Source organism: Microtus oregoni, unplaced genomic scaffold (genome assembly GCF_018167655.1).
Source record: "Microtus oregoni isolate MIOR12 unplaced genomic scaffold, Mior012 000029F_ref0000214, whole genome shotgun sequence".
Taxonomy (NCBI): domain Eukaryota; kingdom Metazoa; phylum Chordata; class Mammalia; order Rodentia; family Cricetidae; genus Microtus; species Microtus oregoni.
The window spans coordinates 29,742,539-29,753,399 of record NW_024543088.1 but is presented as its reverse complement, the minus strand read 5'-3'; the positions used below and the strand labels follow the sequence as shown (position 1 = coordinate 29,753,399).

Sequence of the window (10,861 nt, the reverse complement as noted above, 5' to 3'; positions counted from 1 at the left end):
AAATAAATACAATTTCAAGGAATTAAACATAAGGTACTTAGAAAGCAGAGAAATATTAGTTGTCATTAAAAACTCTATAAACTGAACGTCATCAAAACTCACCGTATTCTCTCATTGGAAACAGTCCATAGCCTGGATGATAATATTCACAATGTGCATATGGAGACTACACTAAAGGATTCACAAGTATATAGGAATGCAAGCTACTAGCCCTCTAAAATTTTCACATAAAAATGTGGAGCTGCTACCTTCAGAAAGCAGCATTTTCATTAAAAAATTAAACCCAGTGAATTTCCACGCTCACCAAGACTTGGGGTATTTTCATTCCTTCTTTAATCACAGTCATTCTAAAAATGTGGAGGCCCATTCCTTTTTATTTTAATTACTTTTCATGGTGATTAATGACACTCAGAATCTTTGCAAGTGTTTACTGGCCATTTGTGTATCTTTCCTGAGTCATCTCTCAGAACCTTTTTACCTGTATACCCTGCTGGTATTGATCAGGTGCAGGCCACCATAGAAAGCCTTAGCGGTCCACCCTCTTGCTCTTTTCCCCTCTCTTTGCATGCTACAAAGTAAGAGGACATGACTTTATTTCCCCATTCACATAAGATATTTTTGGTAAAATTTCATTTTCCATTCTTCCTTCCCACAATACTCAACAAAGAATGTCTTGCTGTTTTTAAAACACCTGTTCAAAAAGTCATTGCATCGACGGAGTTAAAAGCAGTGGCTAAGACAGAGAAAGCAGGTTGTCTGGGTACTTGGAAATTGTGTGATTTCACAAATATATAGCAGATCCTAAAGAAATAGGATTTCCTGTAGAGTTTAATACTGAGAGAAGGATGAAGCTTAGTAGATGCCAGAGGAAGAACGTGTCTCAGTATTGTCACATAGTACTGAGAACCTGTTTGATTATCTTACAGGAGAGACCGATGCCCAGGGACTACACCTCAGTCAGGAATACAACCCTCTACTGAAACCTAACTTTGTTAAAAAAAAAATAAAAAAAAAACACAAAGATGAACTTGTGGTGACTCAATGAATCTCTTTGTCTATCGTCCCAATGTAGGTACTTAAATGCATCTTTTCTCGGCTTTCCACCATTTAAAAAGGAATGTATTGTTGACTATCAAAGCAGCCGTACAATGCTTTATATTTAGCATTTGTATATCTATCTTTCCTTGTGGCTACTAGTTTGCTATTTAAGAAGCTGTATGTTAACTATTTTTATTCCAAAGCAATCTGCATAACTCTTGGCATATAACCGGTAGAAGGGAGGGAAGGAATTAGACTATTTTGTTTAAGTTTTCATTTGAATATGTCAGAATCTGAACAAACAATATTTCAGTGAATCTATGCAGCCAGAAAAATTTATATAAAAATGAACATTTTCCCCCAACCCTTCCACTGGACATTGGCTCTGTATTTCTGTAATTATAGAGTTGATTTGACATTTTATCTGAAAAACTGGCTGCAGAGCTGAAAGCTAGCTTATACAATATTAGCAGCTATTCCATGGCGATTGCACAAATGCTTATTTGTGCCTGCATGTGTGAAATTCCTGCTGTTAAGTTGATTTCTGGACCAGATTTCAAGATCAGTCTGTTCCATGAGCAACAGCCCAGCTGGATCACCATTTCACAGAGCCAAGCTTTCATCCACACATTTTCTCCAGACAGCCCAGTTGTTCTGCCTTGAATAATTGCCTAAATCACTTCTCAGCCTCCAAAAATACAGGTGGTAACATGCCCGGCCTATGGATTCCAGTGCCATGGTTTAACATAAAACAAAATGTCCGAGTCCACTATGTCGTACCTCTTAATGTTCCCAGAAAGATTCTTTATAGATTTTGCTAAAGTTAGGCAGAGGCAAATACCAGCTCTTCAGCACAAGCTGAATCACTATTATGTGAGAACATCATCTTGTCTGAAAATCAAGCCTTACCAGAAACAGAAATGCAGGCGGCCAAAGACTCACAAATCAACAAATAAAGAAGAAAGACTATGATAAATGGTAATACAGCTAATAATAACAAGTTATTATCTTATAGAATACCAGTATTTATAAGTTAAAAATAAATATCCGAGGCTGGAGAGATGACTCGGTAGTTAATTGTGCTTGTCCCTAGATAGAGGTTGCATCCCAGCACCCAAGTCCAGTGAGCTACAAATGCCTGTAACCCAGCTCCATGGTTCTGATGTGTCTTCTGGCCTTTGTGGGTACCCACAGAAACCTTACCTAGTTCAATACCTGCACATCACCTCACCAATGAGATTTTCCTGACCACCTGCTCATCACTGCAAACCTTATGTTTTTTTTTTATTCCTTTGTAACATATGTTACAGCATTAACCACAACACACTAGTTTTCATGTATTTGTTTAGATTCTCACATACCTCTTTAATATATAGCTGATTCTAGAGTTGTGGTCTTACTGCTAGACCCTTGGTACCTCATAACTATGAGTGGTATGAGTTGAGGAGCAGTAATTAAGTGTTCAGTTAACAGCTAGAAGGGATTTCTCAGAAGCTCATAAAGGTCTTTTTTTTTTTACTTTTATAATTCTTTCCAAGCTTCTTCCTACAACATCATCTTTCTATCCCAAGCATGAAAACACAGTGTGGATACAGAGCATTTGTCCTGACACACATAAACATGACAACTCTTATGCACCCTAATTTCTATCTTAATCAACTCAGCAAGCAGTGAGTACCAATGTTCTTACCACTTTCTATTATGGTCTGCATGTTAGGCAAGGGAAAAGTAACCAAGACATGCAATTGCCATTCAAATTCATCACTTTCCAATTATAATGACCAAGGAGCAACTTCATAGGGGCACAAGGCAGAGCATCCTGTGCTGTTTAACTTTCTTGAGGATGAGCTCATCAAAAGAGAAAGCACTATATAGTCAAGAACGTATGTCATCTCCTTGCAGGGAAAAGTTTCTGGAAAAGGTTCTGGAAAGATAAATGACCTACATTCTAATCAGTGTAGAAGGCTATAGAAAGGCATTGGAAATAAAAGAGAGTCCATAGAAACGACAGACAGGAGCAAGAAAGCAAATCATTTCAGGGATCTCAACCACCTCCTAACACTGGCTCCATGAAGACACCTATAACACGAATTGTTGTTTACTGTCCTTATCCTAAGCAAAGCCATCAAGAGCTTCCTAACATAAAGAATGGATTCTGAATGTCTGTTCATGGCGTTTGGACCTTGCTGCTGATCGTGGTATTTGCTTAAAATAAAGACTTATTCTAAAAATGTGACATGAATAATTTTTTTTAATCGTGTTAAGAGATCTGACAACAAGATTATGGAGTTGGGGAAATAAAATCTCAGAGAAAGGTAAGGTAGAAAGGCAAAATGGCTTGACAACCCTAGAATCTCCTAACTATTTAGGGGCGTGCAGTTCATCCACCCAATTATCTACTTTCAAGCAATTAATGTTATTATTACTACTAATAATAATTATTCCCAAGTCCTTGATTGGACCAGCAAGATCGGAAACTGCTCCCACTGTGGTCGTGTCTGTGGCATCCTGTCTTGCTCTCCCCTCCCGCTGCCCTATAACGCTGGGTCAGTGAGCATGCGCTACTTGCTGTGTGTTTTTCACGTATTCTCAACCCTCCTTAGAATATTCTGGGGCCTTAGTGGGGCCATGGACAAAGTTGTCATGACAGAAATGATGTCTGAGTTCCAGGAGTTACGGAAGTTCGGAAAGTGAGTAAGTACCTTTGCAGGGGCTGAGAGCTGTGGCAACTCCAGACCTGTTAACTGAACTTGTGCATTGCTGTTAGCACCACCTCCTCAGCCTTCCTTAGGGCAGCCTCACTCTTGTCATTGGACCGCAGCAGCTCCTGGTCATAAACAAGGTGCACTGCTCCCACCCCTACCCCCTTGCCACTCTTCTTTTGATGAGGAACCTCATCAGCCGCCACATTCAAGCCACCATGATGGATCTCTTGCCCCCCCCTCCCCACAAGGACACGCAATTTTGAAGAAATTATTTTTGAGAGAAACAAACAGTATGGAGCTCATTTAGGAAGAAAAGAGGGGGTATGAAGTGGTGAGAACTGGAACAGGGAAGGAAATGAAGGGCCAGATGGACACGTAGTGCAAGGTTATTACACAGATTACTGGACAACTGGCTATTTTCCCTCGGGGCTGCTTCAATTTTTAAGAAGCAAATAAAGTAAACTGTGTTCCATTATTATTTATTTATTTGATCAAACTAGGTTAAAGGAAGACAAATGAAAATTGCAGTAGAGTGTAAAAACAGGTGCTGCGAGGCTTTTAGAGGAAGGCGGGCTATGATGGCTTTCTTTAAAAAATAGACACAAAAGCTTCTGTGTTTGTAGATGTTCCAGTCCACCCACCTACACCTATTCAGAAACATCTGTTTTCTTATAAAATGGAAACTAAAAAAATTAAAATCCTGGCTAATAATAACATATGGTGAGCAGGAAACTTGTTTATTTCCTTTTCTTTTTTCCTAGGCTAAAAACAGCAATTTTTAGAATATGCGTTTAGTACGTAGGCTCAGGTATGTACATATGAATCTCTTTTACTGTGCTTTGAATTCCTGATAACTCTGTGTATGCTACCATGGTCAATAGATCAATAGGTTCTTACAGCTTATTGATATGTGTTTATTCTTATTATTTTACTTAGGGATTTATTTCATTAAATTTTCACATATGTACAATAAATTTTACTTTATCCAAATCTACTGGAGCTGAATTATTTCTGTTAGGTATGCAGTAGCCCTAACAAATCTGAAGAAATTGTTATCGAGATCACTACAGCGAATCTAGAAAAGAGTGGCTGGCTCATATGACAACAAAGCTGACCGAAGAAACAAAGGAAGGAATCAGACTAATTCACACCTGAAGATAGCCTATTCCAAGTAAGCTAATAACGTCACCAGACACTATGACACAAAACTATGTGTGGATGCCACAACTATGCAGTTTGATTGGTTGTGGTTTTCTGTTGCTAAGGGAAGTCTCCTTGATGAGGGATGAACAATATACTTATCTGTAAGTATAAGGAGAAATATTTACAGAATGTTGTTAGGGATAATGATGTTTTAGTAAGTTAGTGGTTCCCAATGACCATGGCTTTACTAGCACTGGGTAGTTAGTTAGGCATCCAGTATCAGGCATGGTTGTCCTCTTGTTGAGCAGGTCTTAAGTCCAATTAGAGAAATGCTGGTCATTGCCAATGTATTTATGACATGGCTACACCTTAGGGTTACTGTGTCATGCTGGTCATTGATGTGGTTCATGGCATCATAGCTAAGTGGGACTGTTGGTTGCTTCCCACCTTTAAGTTCACCCTTGTACCAACAAACAGCATAACTTCATAGTCAGGATTTTTCAAATAAAGAAATGTACCTGTGAGACAGTGTAAATGATCCTATAGTGCCCTGTGTCTAGAATGTATTTTAAAGAAACTTATCTTTTAATCAACCTTTCTTAAAAGAACTGACAGGTGTCCATCAATAGAACCCATAGCTCCTGGGGACATATCAACTTGAAGAATTTTATCTTCTTTAATCTGTCTTCTATCACATAGTCCTGAATTCATTTTCCTAAACTTGATCAGTTTTCTGTTTGGACCCATTTACCTTTAAACATAATACTTCAGTCATTTGACATCTGTACCTCCAAAAGATAAAAGACCAACTGATGAAGCTAAAAACAAACCAAACAAAAAAAAACTTAGCTTGAAAATTTCAGTAGTTTACAAGACAAAGTATGTGGTGAAGTAAGCAAAGGGAGACAGATTTGCAAATTCTCAAAAAAAAAAATAATTTCAGTGACCTGAAGACACATAGATTTTCTTTTTCTATTTTCATTGGGTATATTTTGAAATGTCTTATAGGGGAGTGCATTATTATAAAAAAGAAAAAGAAAAAACTTATTCTAGAGACGTAGAGACCAATTTAAAATTTAAAAGATTTAACAGTAGTTAGGTCGATGATGATTAAATTCCTATATGCAAACCATAAAATTGTTATGGAATAGAATAATCATTTAACTATATAAAGATACGTTGCATTGGTTTATGCTGCATTTGTTTAACTATATAAAGTGTGTTGCTGTTTCACGTTGCCTGCCTAAGTTACCTGACTGATCTAATAAAAAGCTGAATGGCCAATAGCTAGGCAGAGGAGTGATAGGTGTGGCTGAAGGACAGAGAGAAAGAGGGAGCCAGCCAGCCAGCCAGGGGCCAGCCAGTCGTGGCCAGCCCGACATGGAGGAAGCAGGAAAACAGGATGGTCAGTACACAGATGAGGAAACAAGCGTGGGGCAGCACATAGATTAATAGAAATGGGTTAATTTCAGTTTTAAAACAAAAGTCTGGCTAGAAACAAACCTAGCTAAGGCCAAGCATTTATAATTAGTAATAAGTCTCCATGTTATGATTTGTTGGCTGGCCGTCCAAGAAAGACTACTACATAAAATAAAGTAAAATATATTGCAGTAAAAGAAAATAAATGCCATGAATCTTATGCTTCAACATTCATATTTATTGTCTATGTCTAAATTGCTTTAAGAAAAACTATTCCCTTGCATTCTACCTAAAAAAATAAATTCACAGACTAAGGAGATGTCTCTGCAGTTCAAAGACTTGCCAGGCAACCAGGAGAGTTACCATTTGGATCCTGAGAACCCATATCAGAACTGGGTGGCCATGGTAGTTTGCCTTTAATCCTAACTTTGGATGGTTGAGGCTAGGAAACCCTAGGGTAAGATGACTGGTGACCACTAGCTTGATTGAGAGACCCAGCCCTTGAGAGAATTTTCCCAAATCACCCTGAGATCTGAACACATATACATGCACATGTATTTGTGCCTGCACACACATGAGTACTCACACATACTACATGCGTCAGCACCTATACTTATATGCACATCACACACAAATTGAAGAAATGAATCTAAATATAGAGTTTAAGAAAAATACTGTAATGATCAAGGGTAATTAATTGGGATATTTAAAATATAATGAAAGATTAGAACATCTCCATCTAATAAAACTTTTCACAGGTGTCAATAAAGCTATTTTTCTGTAAAATAATAGCCACTAATGGTTTTGCCAAATCATGAATGGTTCACTCAGGTGATGTCTTAGGAAAATTCTGAACACGTTGTAAGCTCAATAAATTACTATGCTCGTTTCTAGAGATTTTACTTATATAAAATCTGGTCATTAAAAGCAGAAATGTGCTTGGGTTTCCAGACTTGGGTGACACTTGGGTTTGGGATTTTCTCTCCAAATTTAACACATAACTGATCTATTAAATAGTAAATATGACCAGTGCTTTCAAATGGAAGCTGGTCTTCAATCTGGAGAAATGTCTCTCTGACTGGAATTATATACACAGTTTGCATTTTCTGCTATACTGTTCAGCATAAGACCACCAAAGCATGGGAATCTAAGCTCTAACAACAGTCACCACTATGATTAACACGCTACAGCTCATCAGCATCCACCGAATAGTTTGACTTTCACAAACAGCCTCTTTTTAATCTATTCATTGAGGTCCTTCACTGTAGAAAAATATCTAAAGCTGTATAAGAATTTCGGAAGCAACTCTGAGGAAGTCAAAAAGGTTTTGGTACATATACTACAGAAGGACTACGCACAAGATCTTGGGAAGGTAGAATTCAATCATCTTGAGACTGAAGTAGTCCTGTCTGTGAAAGGTTACAACTTCGTTAAACTGGAAAACACCCTAAAATACATAGCACCTGGTTTTGGTTTGAACTCTCTTCCTCTTTACAGCACATAGGTGGTACTCCAGTATATTCTGCTCTCATGGTTTTCCTGTTGCTCATATTGTTTGTCTTTAGTTTCATTTATTAGTTCCCCTTTGTTTCAGTTCCCCTGTGACCTTTGTCCCTGCATTCTTTTCTAGATGTACACATAGTATTGGGAATTTTGTGGTTGTTTCTTTATTTCATCATATTTGATTTTATGGCTTTTTTATAATTTATTGTTTTTAATTGAGCTAGACATTTTCTCCCACTACCCTTCCTGCCTCCCTTCTCCCCTTTTCCCCTCCTCCCTGCCCCCCCCCCACGCTCCCAATTTACTCAGAAGATCTTGTCTTTTCCTCACTCTTGGGCATAGACCCAAAGGATGCTCCCACAAGGACATATGCTCAACTATGTTTACAGGAGCATTATTTGTAATAGTCAGAACCTGAAAACAACCTAGAGGCCCTCAATTGAAGAATGAATAAGGAAAATGTGGTGCATTTACATGATGGAGTAGTACTCAGCGGTAAAAATTAATGACATCTTAAAATTTGCAGGCAAATGGACTGAACTAGAAAAAAACATCCTGAGTGAGGTAATCCAGACAAATATAATATATATTCACTCATCAATGGCTTTTAGATATAAAACAAAAAAAAAACAGCCTACATTCAACAATCTCAGAGAACCTAGACAACAAAGAGGACCCTAAGAGACAAATACATAGATCTGCCTAGAAAGAATGTTATATTTATATGTAAAATACTTGGCTTCCTAAAATATTCAGAAATTATATATATGTATATATATGTGTGTATGTGTGTGTATACATAAATTTGGTAATAAACATAAAATGTGGGATGCATATGTTAAATAAAATATATGATATTGATTCTCATAAAGTTACAGTCTGGTTAATAAATAAGTAATTTTTCTTTAATCTTATGTTCTCTCTATATAAATCTAAAACACTATTCATTTTAAAGCACCCATATAATGTTCTCATTTAATGATGCTGCATAATTTTTCAAAAATTTAATCCTTAATCAATGACCATTTTTCATTTATTTTTTCATTTTTCTATTAATTAAAATATTTTCACTGATAATCCTGTATTTTTATAGAATACATTCTATTTGCTATCACTCTCCATGGTCTTATATCTCCTCCAACTCCAGTTGTCTGCCCTTCTCACTAAAGGTCCATTTATCACATTCATATTTTGTTTTGTTAACAAAGAGATTTTTAAGCAGGACCATCTGTGTGACCATAGGTTTGGAACTATTCATTTGAGCCTGGTGAGATTACTATTGGGTACATGACTGAAAACAATGATTGCCTCCTGCCAAATATATCTCTGGCCAATATTTCAGTAGAGAGGGATAGAGCCTCAGTAGTTTTCAACAGGGTTCTTGATGGACTGTGGACAGACACAGTCTTATATATACCCAGCGCAGGAAACCACAGTTGCTGTGAGATCATGTTTGCAATTGCTGTATATACACCACAGGAAACATTTTTTAACCCTTCTCTCTATCTTCTGTTTTGTACACTCCTTCTGCTTTCTTATCAGTATTCCCTTAGAAGGTATGATATAAAGGTCCTGTTTAGAGTTTAATACTCAGCTATCACTTTTTCCAAGAACCTTGAACAGCCACACGTCTCTTCATTCTTTACCATTAACTGCAAAGACAAGCTTCTCTGATTAAGAAAAAGTATAGCATTTGTCTATGGGCATAATTATAAGTAGTTACAATCCATATTTGTGCTGTTGCAATGTATCTAAACAGAAGTAAGTGATCTCATAGGGCCTATGAGCTCTCCATTTACAGGGTTTAACTAGGTTACAGTATCAAGTGTGTATTATCTCTTGTAAAGCTGGCCTCAAAGCCAGGCTGATGGTGGTTGGTTAACCTCAGAACATTCTTTCCATTACTGCTCCAGCAGTCTGGCTTCCCTGTCATGTTGACCTTGAGTTAATAAAAGTTCCTAGTTATTCAAGCCTGTTGTTTCCTTCTCTCTCTCTGATGTGGGATTTTCCTCTGTATGCTGTTATTAACATTAATATATAAAGGAACTTCTTTGGGCCTATAGCATAGATACAGGGGAACAGAGCTAGGTGGGGAAAACTAAGCTGAATGCTGGGAGAAAGGAGAAGCCATGTAGCCCCACTGGAGCCAGACAGAACATTAGCCAGTAAGCCACAGCCACATGGCAATACACAGATTAATAGAAATGGATTAAATTAATATTTAAGAGCTATCCAATAAGAAGATAAAGCCTAGTGGGCCAAGCAGTGATTTAATTAATACAGTTTCTGTGTGATTATTTTGGTTCGGTGAGGCCAGTACAAACAAGCAGCCTCCTCCTACATCTCTCAGCAGTCTACATAGAACATTTGCACATAATTAAGGTTATCCAGTCTATTATCCATTAATTTCAATTTTCCTGTGTGTCACATATATCTTTGACTTGCCTCTGGTACCATCATATTTTATTTCTGTCCTTATTTGATTGTTATTTTCTCCCACATTGTCTTCCAGCTACGATATTCTGTCCTCTCAATGATGTTTTTATTGGTAAGACTTTCTATGGATTTTTTTATTCGACTTACTGTTTTGAGTTTGAGATAGATTTTTCTTCAATATTTCTTTCTGTTTGTTGAAGCTCTCTTTCATATCTTACACTAACTTTTTATTTCAATTTGTATGTTTCAATCATGACCTATTTTTTTCTTAGATTTCTTCAAACATACTCATTCTTTTGAGTTTTCTGTCTATAATTCCATTTCATATACTCCTGCTATATGGAATTTCTGTAGGGTTACTAATTTCTGGAGGAGTTATGTTGTCTTAGTTTTTCATGTGTCTGATACTAGTAAATTGGAATATACACATCTGTTGTTATGCCATTAACTGGTTCATTTATTCTCAGCTATTCTTCTGGTTGAAATAGTTTCAGGATTCATATGGGGATTGAATGTAGTAGGAAAATAGTTCCTACGTTCAAAAGTATAGGTTGTTTCATGTGAACACTATATTCCTTCAATAGGTTATTGGAAGAATCATTACACAAAAAATTCCC

The 10,861-nt window shown here is 37.0% G+C and overlaps 1 pseudogene; it reads right to left on the bottom strand.

Annotated features, from left to right (window-relative positions):
- Window positions 1–3,585: 3,585 nt before the first annotated feature.
- LOC121464839 lies at window positions 3,586–3,960 on the bottom strand (annotated as a pseudogene).
- Between the last annotated feature and the right edge of the window lie 6,901 nt (window positions 3,961–10,861).